This window comes from Papio anubis, chromosome 18, assembly GCF_008728515.1.
Source record: "Papio anubis isolate 15944 chromosome 18, Panubis1.0, whole genome shotgun sequence".
Lineage (NCBI taxonomy): Eukaryota > Metazoa > Chordata > Mammalia > Primates > Cercopithecidae > Papio > Papio anubis.
The window spans coordinates 13,201,701-13,215,362 of NC_044993.1; the positions used below are offsets into that span (position 1 = coordinate 13,201,701).

A 13,662-nucleotide genomic window follows, 5' to 3' on the forward strand; every position below is an offset into this window, starting at 1 on the left:
TAATACAATCCATAAACGTATACACCTACTATGTACCCACAAAAATTAACAAGAAAACAAACACTCAGAAAATTATGTTTGGGTTATTTTTAATGATGTAGTCTTTTCCTTCTTCCCACTGATACTTAAAATTTAGAGCAATTAGGTTAGAAGGATCAAAACTGAAAAACTATGGAAAATATTAACTGGAAAGAAAACTAAAGACAAAACTAGATACAGATTTTGAAATGTGTTTTACATCTTGAACAAGTTCTAATCTTTTAATTTACAAACGAAAGTGACTCAGGACAACTTACAGTAATATAGTTTAAAATTAACATTTAATGTTTGTGGATACTCATGTGTAGCACCTGTTGTGTTTGTGGTATATGTCTGTATGTGTCTGAATTTGGGTGTTATGAGTATGTGTGAGTGCACATTTTATGTGATGTGTGAGTGCGCATTACATTTTTTTTTAGGAATGTCTTCTGAGCATGCAGTGATGTTCTAGAAGATGAGTGTGAGTGTGTACAGTGATTCTAAGGGGTCACCTACCATCCTGCCGTATGAACCAAATGGGCTTCACTGGGAAGGTAGTGCCACAGCCATAAAATCCCCCTTACCATGGAGGGGGCCCCACGGAGGATTGAAATTCTCTTTTCTCATAAGACCTTCTGAATAACTACAGAGGGCTTTGAGTTTGGAATGAAGTGAATAAAATTAAGCAGCTTCTTAGAGATGATTTGAGAAATGAATCTCCACTTTGTTTCCTTAGCTTTGCATAGCGTTTTGGAAGAAGATATTTCTCAGGAAGAAAGTGGCTGTTCATTACAAAACCACCTGTCCAAACGGCTCTGGGTACCTGGGACAACAGTCTCAACGGGAGCAAGTTTCCTAGTTGTAATGATTTTTTCTGCTGGTGGCTACATGCACCGAAAGTAAACGTCACATTTGCTCGTTTAACATTGGTTGCAGGACACTAAGGAGTTCCTCTTTTATCAACACTGAGATGAACTGTCTTTCCAGGAAGTGATAAACCAAGTTACTCATTTGGTCATGTCAACTTTTCCGACTGTTTCTGGCCAAGTTCTGCCCATGTTAAATTTTCAATCTCAGACAGGAACCAGCAGATTTTCTCCCCCAGACCCCTAGGGCTGTGCTTGATAATGACTCTGCAATTTGTCTCATACTTCCCAGAGATAGGAGCATTTTCCCCCACACTGTTCCATGCTATTTACAAAGCATAGGCATTGTGATTTATTTCCTTCTTCAATATTTATCAATATTAATGAGTACTGTGTGCATTTATTGGTTGAGGCACTTACCTAAGTGGAAAGAGATTAAAAGTGCTGCTGTTATTTGGTATCAAGGTGGTTTAGGCCTTGAGGAGAAAGCTACCTGCTTCAATTAGTCTAAGGAGATAACTTAATGAGAAAGTGATCTGCTTCAGCTACGTTCTTATCAATACAAAGAAATGGCATAGTTAGGATATTTAGCTATATTCTTATCAATATAAAGAAATGGGGTAGTTGAGACATTTGTACACAGCCATTTTCAGTAAACACACACACATATATATATATGTATGTATGTATGTATGTATTTTGCTTTAAGTTCTGGGACCCATGTGCTGAATGTGCAGGTTTGTTACATGGGTATACATGTGCCAATGGTGGTTTGCTGCACCCATCAACCTGTCATCTGTGTTTTAAGCTCTGCCTGCATTAGGTATTTGTCCTCATGCTCTGCCTCCCCCTTGCCCCCCACCTCCCACGCCCCCCACCTCCGACAGGCCCTGGTGTGTGATGGTCCTCTCTGTGCCCATGTGTTCTCATTGTTTAGCTCCCACTTATGAGAACATGTGGTGTTTGGTTTTCTGTTCCTGTTAACTTGTGCAGTATATATTATTAAAATTAGTTGTATTATGAAAATAAATACTTGTAATGAATTAAATACTATGAAACTACATTGTCCAATCTGGTGACCAGTAATCACATGTCACTACTGAGCACTTGAAATGTGGCTGGTTCACACTGATGGAACATAAACTACACATTGGATTCAATAATTTTATATTGATTACACAGATAATTTTGATACAAGTTTAACAACATATATTTCACCTGTTTCTTTTTTAAAAGGCAACTACTAAAAATTTAGAATCACATGTGGTTCTCACATTTTTATTTATTTTGTATTCAAATGGTTTTGAAGAATGCAATAAATAAAATCAGTAATAAAATAAAAAAGTATAAACATAAAAAGTTCCATTTTATCATCTTCTCCCAACCCCAATGCCTTCCCTAAGAACTGAGATTTCTTCTGCATTTAAAACTCCCCACACGTATGTATATAAACTAAAATATATATAAAGCTTTGCAATTTGCCTTTTACTTTTAAATATATATAATGGAGGTTTTTTCATAAAATATCCTCTTTCAAATTTGCTCCTTTCATTTAAATGTGTAAAGGAAACCAGCAGGCCTGCCAAAGAGTGCATTTAGTGTCTTGGGGGCATCCTCCCAGATGGCCCTGGCAGTGGGTCCTGCTCTGTGTCTACTGCTGTAGTTCCCAGGGGTTTCAGGCACCTGGCCTGGTACCACATTTATCTTCCCCTGTTCCTGTCCTGAGGCACCCAGCTCCTCCTCCATCACCTTTCCTTCCAGAGCAGCCTCCTCTATGAGGCCCCCTAGAATCCCAGGCTGTGTGTGCAGGACTGAGCTTCCTGGTGAATCCTTTTGTACTGCCTCTGAGAAGCAGCCCAGAAAGCTTTTGTATTTAAGGTCTCTGCCAGGCCAGGTACAGTGGCTCATGCCCATAATCTCAGCACTTTGGGAGACTGAGGTCAGAGGGCCAATTGAGCTCAGGAGTTTGAGACCAGCCTGAGCAATATAAGGCCACCCTGTATCTACAAAAAATAATAAAATAGCCAGGCATGGTAGCACACACCTGTAGATCCCGCTACTCAGGGGACCGAAGTGGGAAGATTGCTCAAGCCAGGGAAGTTGAGGCTGCAGCGAGCTGTGATTGTGCCACTGCACTCCAGCCTAGGCAACAGAGACCCTCTATCAAAAAAAAAAAAAATAAAATAAAATAAAATAATAATAGAAGTCTAACTCTCAATGCCCCTGGAATAACAAAGCTTAAGTAACCTTAAGAGAGAAGCCACTGGAAGAGTAGTTCCAAGTGTCAAAAATACAGTCAATTACTACATCAGTTAATCATATAAATGTCTCCCCATTAAGGGAATTTGTATCTAAATATTTAATAAGACCGCTAAAAGGAGACTTTAAGCTCTGAAGCATCAGATGGAAATGAGGGTAATATGAAGGAATTTTACTGAAAATTACCAAAAATAGCAGGATGCCTAGTTGCTAGTATTTTAGAGCCAGATTAGAGCTCCCAAGGCGGGAAGACTGGACGATTCCTCTTCGAGGAATTAGGTATTATTTTTTAACGTGTAAGGGGAGGATCTACTTAAAGTCAAGAATAGGCTACCCTGTGAGCCGTGAGGAGTGAACAACCTACCACCCCCATCCTTGATGTTTAATTCAGGATTGAACATGTCAAATCATAAGGTGATTTCCAGGGTGACGCTTGATTTTGATAATTGAAAAATCAGGGTTCCTTAAAAAGATAAGCTACCTCATTTTATGAAAACACTTCTTTTGTTATAGGCTTGTCCTCTTGGGAAGTTTCCTATCAAGGAACTCTTCTTTCTTGCCTCTGACAGCAGTGGAGAGTGAAGCCCGTGCTTGTCCGACTCCCATTGTCTAATCAAATGCAGGTTTTTCCCTTGGATTAATCACGTTGAGAGTGTTTGCTTTGATCCCCAAGGCAAATATTCAAGGACATTAAGTAATAAAACTTAATATAGGAACAATTAAAATATGGAATTTATGAAATATTGGAAACCAAGTTGAATGTTTATTATCACAAACGTTAATAAAAAGTTAATTGTGCCCTTTAGCAATTAATCTATGCACAATTATCTCAAACTCTTACTGGGCCTTCTGAACTAATTATAATTATATTGAGATATTAAAAGAAAATGCCCAAGTATCTACAAAATAGCTTCATAAAAATCGGTATGCTTAGCTTGATGTGGAAGTCCTTAGCTATGTAAATATTATTAAACAAGTTAAGACTATACTCCGATGAGTCTATAGGAGTTGATTATTTAAAATTAGTATGCTGTGGTTGGGTACATTTAAAGAGCTTTAAAAGCATTGCAAAGCATTCTAAACAATTATTGCCTATTGTACACCTTTTATTTAAGCACAAACTCAGTCTTGTGTGTTATAGCTCCTGTGTTCAGTTTAATAGATGCTAAATTAATGCACTGGAATAACGTAGAAATATGCAGTACTATCTTCATAGCTACATTTTTTTTTTTTTTTTTTTTTTTTTTTTGAGACGGAGTCTCTCTCTGTCTCCCAGGCTGAAGTGCAGTGGCGCGACCTCAGCTCACTGCAAGCTCCGCCTCCCGGGTCCACACCATTCTCCTGCCTCAGCCTCCTGAGTAGCTGGGACTACAGGCGCCCGCCACCTCACCTGGCTAGTTTTTTTTTGTATTTTTTAGTAGAGACGGGGTTTCACCGTCTTAGCCAGGATGGTCTCGATCTCCTGACCTCATGGATCCACCCGTCTCGGCCTCCCAAAGTGCTGGGATTACAGGCTTGAGCCACCGCGCCCGGCCCGTAGCTACATTTTTTAGGCTTCCAAAGTTAAAAAATAAAAATTAGGCAGCGGTTTTCAATTGGATTCGTTATAATACTGTAATATTATTCATGGAGAACCTATCAGGTGTCATGTATTTTACGTGTAACAAAGGACAACTCTTGGCTCTTACATCACGCTAGGCTCTGTTCCAAGCACCACTATATACACGTATGTATAGAGCCTATTGTACTGGTAGTAGTAGTTCCACTTGCCTTATTCTCTCTTCCTATTCCCCCCCTTCCCTTCTCTTTCAATCTCTCTCTTCATGCACACAAATGCTTTATTTTCTGAGTCATCTGGCCATTTATAAAGTTACAGCTATGGTACCCTTTTATCTGTGAGTACTTCAGTGTGTGCTTCCTAAGGTCAAACATATTCTGCTAAACAAACATGTATTTATTAAAAGGAGGAAATTTAATGCTGATGTAATATAATTTAGTCCTCATTCTATCATCAAATTTCACCAATTTCCACCGAAATGTCCTCGATGACTATTTTTGTTCTCAGCCTAGCATCTAATTCAGGCTCATGCTTTCCATTTAGTTGGCATGTCTATTTATTATCTTTCAAATCTGTAACAATTGCTCAGCTGTTCTTTGTTTTTCATGACTTTGAAATTTGGAGGTTTAACAGGCCAGTTATTTAAATGTGTTTGATGTTTTCCTCATGATGGGATTCATATTATGCATTCGAGGCAGGAACACCACAGAAGTGAGGCTGTGTTTTTTCGCAGCGGATTCTATGAGCAGGGAATGAAGTCAATTTGCTTCATTATTGGTGATGTTAACTTTGACCATCTAGTTAAGGTGATATCCACCACCAGGTATCTCCATAATATAGCTACTGTTTTCTGTAATTAATAAGAAACATTTTGGGACTATGAAAATATCCCATTCCTCAAACTAATAGTTAGATAAATAAACGTAACGTGTAAGCAAACTAGGACAATTTTTTGAAATAGATATGTGATAATTGATGGAGAAAGCAAACTTACTCAAAGCTAATATTTAAGACATTTATATACAAACATGCATAATGCATTATAACAATATACAGCGGTGTTACATGCAAATATAAACCATCTTCCAATTCATTTTGGAATTTTGGCAAGTCAGGATTGTACGGTTTAATTACATTTTTAGCCTTCAGATGGGCTAAGAAAATTAAGACCAGGAAAAACGGACAGAGGGAGGAGAATTTTCTCCTCAGAGTCTAAATCTAACAAATCTGAGAGAATGAATAACCAGTATCCCTTAGTTTTAAATCCTTCTATCTTCTGCTAATTATTTTTATTAGTTTTTGTGTTTGTATGTTTACGTTATAGAACAAAATACTTTCCATCATATTCTACTTATTAAAGGGTCAGGCAGTGTCCAGACAAATAATATAATCAGGTCACTTTTAGAACATAAAGGGATATTAAAGATCATTTCGTCAACTTCATGGTAGAGATGAGAGAAGTTGAAACCGAGATACATCTGAGTAAGTTAGTTGCAGACTACTGGGAACTAGAATTCTGATTCTTGACTCCTCCATCTGATGTACTAACCATGCATAACCTTATTTCTTGAAGACATGCTGCTGTATTACAATTGAGGATTAAAAACAACAAAACGCTGGGCTGAATTTATAGTGGTGTTCAAGTATTCCTTCAAGTACGTACTTTAAATAGTACTTGTCCTTGCCTCTCTACTGTAATATCTTCTCTACCGGGACTAAAGGGGCACAGGTGAGACCTTGTGACAGATTCTTAATGCCATTATTAATTACATTGGTTTTCCCTTTCTATAGTGTATTGTCTGATGCTGGGAAAATATATACGCTTGACTACCCACTCCTTTTAATGAAAAACTGTATCCCCTGAATCCATCATATAAAATCCTAATGAATTTTTCCAAATAGATGTAGGTCACCTCAACTTCTAATGTTATCTCCACTTTAGGAAAATCTCTAATGCAATCTTTATTATTTAAAAAATATCATTTGGCTACAGAGCTGAATAATCCTTTTAGAGCCCAAGGTACTTGAATCTCCTTAGGTCTCAATGGTACACACGTTCTCCTTGGAATGGTACCAGAAAATTCATTTAAAAATCAGTATTTTATTAGAAGCAACATTACTCTCATAATCTGCCTTACACCCAATTTGTTTGGAAAATTGAGAGCCTGTAAGGGAGGATCTGGTTGTACTTTACATGACTTCTACTTTTCCAGTTGGATGAGACTTTTATAAACGTATGAGCACTGCTACCAATAAGGATTTGTCATTTTGACTATTTTGTCAAAGTTGTCACACATAATTTTTATTTTGAAATTGAACTTCAGATTTACGTATACTTTTCCCTCCTTTGGCCCCATTGGCTTAATGTTTTAAACGCTATAGTTATGACAATATATCTTCAAGTTCCATTTCTAAATCCATCAATAACATTATAATCCAATTCTGCAAAAGAAATTATTAGTCAATGCCTGTATATTAATCATTCAAAAACAATAAAAATAAAATTGAGGGCAGAACACTAGTTGCCTTGAAGTATTGAATCAGCAAACTCCTCTGAGAGATTTATCATCAGGATTTACAATTATTTTTCCCTGATGAAATTGAGCTTTGTCTGTTAGAATTAAAGTGAAGATCACCTTTCCTGAGTCCTGCAACCACAAAAATACAGTCTTGAAGAGAATATCTGGAACAGGAACCACATATATTTAGTATGATTTCTTTTTGCACCTTTTCCATTGGTCAATAAGATAGAACCTATTTCTTATAAATACAGTGATTGCATAGATATTAATTTATCTGAGTTTATGTCAGCCTGAGATTTTCTGATGAACGAATACACACCTTAAATAATCAATGAACTGAATAAAACTGTCTACAAACAGATGTCAAAGACTAATGATATATCACTGTACATCCTACTGTATAGAATTTCATTTAAACATTTAATATCCAAAATATACACTTCTTTTGATGTACAATGTTAAACTTATAAGTTACAAGTGCAAGGTCAAAATTCTTCAGTTGCAAGCAATATAAACCAAACTAGGCACAGATCAGGCCACACACACAGGAAGGCAATTTTTTATTTACATAGCTGCTCCAAGGCAGATGGTTTTGGCTTTAGGAGCATTGGGATCCAGAAGTTCATGCCCCATAAGTATGCCTTCATCTTTTGTGCATCACTGAGCTCTGTTTTGTGTTCTTGCTTTCATTTTTGGAATTTTTCTCCATGATAACGAGTCCCACCATCCAGGCTTACATTTTCAATGATTCCAGAGAGTATATGGAGAGGCACTGTCTCCTAGAATCTGTCAAAAATCTCATGAATGTTCCATTTGGTCCTGTTAGGTCACATGCTCCCCCATTAGGTTAATCACAGTAGACTACAAGGTGACAAAGCACAAGGAATTAAATCTGGGTCAGAGGCCATGCTTTTGCCAGGAGACAGAAAAAGCATTGTGATTGACAATACCGCCTGAATCACAAGAGATAATGAATGGGCGGCTGTGCAGTTGAAAGAGCAGTACCGGACAGGACAGAACATAAGAGATGACCACTACCTTCCATATGTAATCTTTATTTTTTAGAAGAGCTATGCAATAGTTACTACCTTGTCTGCTACTGACATTCTCATTCTAAACAATGCATCGTTCAAATGAGCTTCCCCTTGCTGAAGCAACTTGAGTGAGGCTCTTTCTCATAATTGGGCAGACCATCTAGAACATCTGGAGGGAGTTTCTTCTTCGTACTCACATAGACTGCCCAGAACAGGGACCTCTCTTCCATAGAGCAGCACTGCTCGATTGTACAATCTCTACTTTCTATTTCTTTAGAGTCCCTGTTTTTAGGGTATATAAATGTGGGGAATAATATATTTTACCCATTATCTTTTATACTCAAATCAAATTTGATAGTCAAAAGCTCAGGAATGATTGACTGGTTTAAGCTCACATTTTCTTTTGTTTCTTCCCTTATTATCTTTCTGGGCAGTTTCTATAGCTCTCTAATTCTTCAACAAATGTGAACGCCCATATGAAATCAAGCAACTAAAAAAAAGGTATTCTGGTTTTCCTCTGACCACAAGAGCACTGGAATACAACTTAGGGAATGTGGATTTCTTTTCTCGGCCTATTTCTTAGGAGAAAAACTTTAGTAAATTTTTAATAAACTCTAAGAATCTTATTTCACATCTGTGACATGAAGAGTATATTTTATTGATATGCCTTGAGGACCTAGTACATCCCAGGCACATGGTAGAGGTGGAATACAGCCATAGGGGGCAAAAAAGAGGCCTGTGCTCTGATGGAGGTTTCATTCTAGCATGATGGAGTCCAGAAATGAACAGTTAAATAAGCAAATGAAGTCATTTCAGAAGTGATAATAACTGGTGAGGGACTACTGAGAACTATTTAACTGGAATTGTGAGAGAGGTCTCTTTCATTCTTTTACTCTTTTTCTTTTCCTTATTTTTGTTTTGTTTTCAATACCGTGTCTCACTGTGTAGCTCAGGCTAGAATGCAATGGTGCGATCATGGCTCACTGCAGTCTCAACCCCCCGGGCTCAAGCAATCCTCTTACTTCAGCCTCCTGAGTAGCTGGGACTACAGGCACATGCCACCACCATGCCCATTTAATTTAGTTTTATTTTTTTGTAGAGATGGGGTCTCACTATGGTGCCCAGGCTACTCTTGAACTTCTGAGCTCAAGCAATCCTCCTGTCTTGGTCTTCCAAAGTGTTGGGATTACAGGCATGAGCCACTGCGCCCGCCTGAGAGAAGCCTCTTTAAATTTGAGCTGAGACTTTAATGACGAAATTAAGCTGGTCATGTGCAAACGTACTAAGTTGGGAAGAAGGTGGGCTTATTTAAGGACTAGTGAGAAGGCCCATGTGTTTAAACCATAATGAATAATGGGAGAGAGAACTGAAGAGTAGAACCGAATTCAGGAAGCTGACAGGGGCCATCATGGGATGAGAATTCTGGCATAGTTTTATCAAGGTTGATAGTTTTAGGGATGGTAAGATCCAATATATGCTTTTAAAAACTTTAGAAATTGCTTCTCTGGAGGGGTTGGCCAGGGAGAAATGGTGAGTCCAGTTAATGGGTTGTGATAACTGCTAATCAGGGTAAGATGTGTTGGTAGCTTGAAATAGATTTAGAATAAAAATGGTGATAAGGGGTTATATTTAGATTTTATTATTTCCAGGGTTTTGTTTCTGAGCACCTGGGTATATGATGGTTATATTAAATTATAGGAGGAAGACTGGAGGATGAACAGTTGGGGCTGGGCCTTCTTGATATAAGGTACCATAATTATATGACTAACTTTGAACTTACAATGAGCCTTGGGCAAATAAAGGCAGAATTACCTATGCTCTGTCTCTCCCTGATCATTCACGTAAGAATAAAGTGGAACAAATATTCAAGAGTTCAATGCTTTTCAACACCAGATTCCAAACATATTAGAGTTCCATGCTTTTCAACACTCGAGTCCAATTGTATTGTAGAAGATTTTTGACAACAAATACGCAAATGTCAGATATCCTTTTTGGCTTGCTGCCAGATTTTTTTTAATGCCCTTCTGTGATTTCTTCTGTTTCTAAATTTGTAGGCAGACATGAATTTGACAGTTGCTATAGAGATGGGAAAATTATAAGATATGATGAACTTCTCAGTGACTAGATTTATCTTTGAAATGCATTTTCTCTACATTCTTGCCTTCTAATTAATTACAACTTTGAACATTTAGGTAGCAGATAAATTGACAGAAGGCTTTTCCCCCTCTGGCTGAAATGATCATAATATAGTGAATAGTTCTTCAAATCATGCAACCCCAAACTGTGATAAATAGAAGTGTGCTTTTCATAGCAAAAAAGGGAAAGTACTTCAAAATACCCTTGACAGTGTTGAGATTGTAACAGTTCTATGATCCTGACGAAGAAAACTAATAGTAAAGATTTCTGTTGGGTAGAAAACATACAAAAGTATCTTTAGAAAGTTAATAGAATTCAGTGTTCAAGGTAGCTTATAACTGATAACCTTAAACAATGTTTACTTGCATGCTGTTGTTTGCAATTAGGTTCTTATAACCAGAAAATTCCGGTATGGGTGAGAAAAGGGGAGAAGAGTTCTCTGAATTATTAAAATGTGTAAGTACACATATTATGTACCTCCCCTTTCCTATATCTCTGTTAACATCTAAGTTCCAGAAAGGAACACAAAGCGAGTGTTGGGGGATTATTAGCAAAGAGGAAAACAGACCCTGTCACTCAATTTCTTCCCCTTTGAGAATTTATTCTGCAGGACAAAATAGGATCAAAGTTTCCAGGGACTGTAAGCAATACCTTGCCAGCAAGTTGGATTCTGCACTGTGGATCCAAATAATGTCAACTGCAACACCAAATTAAGGCAGTGGGATTGGGCTGAGATTGACGACACACCAGTGATGCTGGATGTTACCCGTTTCTCTATTGCGAGTCTAAGGAGCACAAAACTGTCTCACACCGATTTCATTCTCATGTCCTGGCTTCTTGTTCAAGCAAGACATGTTTCCATGGGTTTGACGTTCTAAATTTATTTTTTGAAGTATTTGTTTGTGTTCTTTGTCCTATTTTCTATCTTTTTAAAAAATTTAAGAACGCTTTATAATTTCAGAATATCAATCATTTGTGTAGCATAAGTTATAAATATCTTTCCTGGTTTTGCATATTAATTTTATGATCTTTTAAAAATATACATAATTTAGTCTGTATGAAGTCAAAACACACTCCTTCATGGACATATTTAGGTACTTATTTAGGAAGTCTACCACCAATCCAAGATTCTAAAAGTATTCACCTGATTTCTGTCTAGGCCAGTTTTTTTCTTTATTTTTTGTAGCATAATAACTATTGTTATTTTATTATTCCATGATTGACTGTAATGCAAGGTAAGAGATAAAATTCAAATTTAATTGTTAAAAAAATTATTAACCTGGTAATTCTTGGAACAATTGGTCAAGAACTGCAGTGGGACCTGGGAACGCTGTCTGCCAGGTAAAGGTGTGTGTCCTGGTCCATAGGCCTGTCCATGCACTAACGCTTTCCTGGGAGTAGGACATCACCTTGAGCAGAAGTACCAAAATCGTGGTCAAGTTCTCATCTGGCATCAACAGCATTTTTTATCAGCATGGCATATATCTATCTAGAAACTTTACTCCTGTGTGGAACTATGGGCTCACCTTGCTTGTAACTACTAATCTTGAGCTCATGAAATACTTAAATAACATGGTGGAACAACCAAAGCATTGGCTATACAAGCTTTCAGTTCAGAAACTGATTGGAATCATCTCAACAACTGAAAGTGATGAGGTCCTTGAAAGACGGCAGTTTGACCCTAAATGTGATGAGACTGCAAAAGATCATCTTGGGCCCAGAGGATAGTCTCAGAAAACTATCCAGGATGAAATCTGTTTAGTAATCAGATAGATCAGCTACAGTGACATTTCTGCCACTGGTGGAAGTTTGTTCTTTTGATCTACTAATTTATACAGATATTTGGCTGTATCTGAAAAACTGGGAAGAGGAATGACATTGTTCGTTTTATCTACTGGATTCTACAAAGATTTGCTTGTACCTGAAAAATAGGAAGAGGAATGACCAATTCTGAGGAAGTCTCTTTCTGCATTTACTACCTAGTGCACAAAGTAAATAGCATGGTGGCCTACCAAGTTCCTGTCAATGACTGAGGATGAGATGGAGAAAATAATATAACTGTAATTTTCAAATGTGATTTTCCTGAAACCAACTCAACCATAGTTGTTGTTTTATTTCACCGGTTAATTTTTAGATGGGAAAAAACAACATTGTACTTTACTAAACTGCGTGTAATTTTCTGTTCTTTGATACTTGTTTGACCTACCTTAGAGTCAATGTAATGAATTGCACATTGTTGAAAAAGAACTGGTAGATTTTTGTCAGCATTGTAATGTTACTTCCTTTGGTGGTAGTAACTGTAGATGAAAAAACTTGCTATAAAGCTAAATGTTTTCTTAAATCAGACATTTTTACTAAGTAGCTTTACTCAGTACAGGTAGAGCAATATATAAATATAAAATACAACAACAGAAGTCTGAATACTCAGAATCTTTGTTTAGATCCTAAAACTAGTAATTCATAAGCTGTGAAATGTTCTGGTAGGTGTTTTTGTCATTTATTTCATTGTATAGTTTCCATACTGAATGAAGTTTCAATTATTAGATTTTAATTTGTGTAACTTGAATCTCTGAAGCAATGGATATTTATACCATTTAATTTCTTCTGATACAGAACTCTTAAAATTTTTGTATTTGTGTGCTTTATAAAATTAAGCTTTACATGAAAATGAAGAAACAAAGTTTCTGTAAGTTTAAAAAAAGTTTTAAAATAAAACTGGTTAACCATGTGGGACCAGGGACTCTGTCTCAAGACCTGATGCAATGTGCAGCACATGGTGGACTCTAAACACTTCTGAAAGAATGAATGAAAAATAGCACCTCTAGCACCTAATTGCTCCCTACAATGGTATACAGGAGTCATAGACTTGCAGGTTTACAGTAATCTGATAACTATTTGATTACAGAATGAATTCTGAGAGATCTATAGTACTCAGTTAAAGAAAAAAAGGAAGAAATGTTTAAAAATACAGAATCTAGATACCATACGGATTTTTTTTTTGGATTTTTTATTTTTATTAAAGTTCTAGGGTACATGTGCACAATATGCAGGTTACATATGTATACATGTGCCATGTTGGTGTGCTGCACCCATTAACTCATCATTTACATTAGGTATATCTCCTAATGCTATCCCTCCCCCCTCCCCCCTCCCCACAATAGGAGCCAGTGTGTGATGTTCCCCTTCCTGTGTCCAAGTGATCTCATTGTTCAATTCCCACCTATGAGTGAGAAGATGCAGTGTTTGGTTTTCTGTTCTTGTGATAGTTT

General features: G+C 37.1%; 1 pseudogene; it reads left to right on the top strand.

The window, feature by feature from the left end:
• The first annotated feature begins 493 nt into the window (after positions 1 to 493).
• On the top strand, positions 494 to 12,426 carry LOC101023517 (annotated as a pseudogene).
• Positions 12,427 to 13,662: the final 1,236 nt, after the last annotated feature.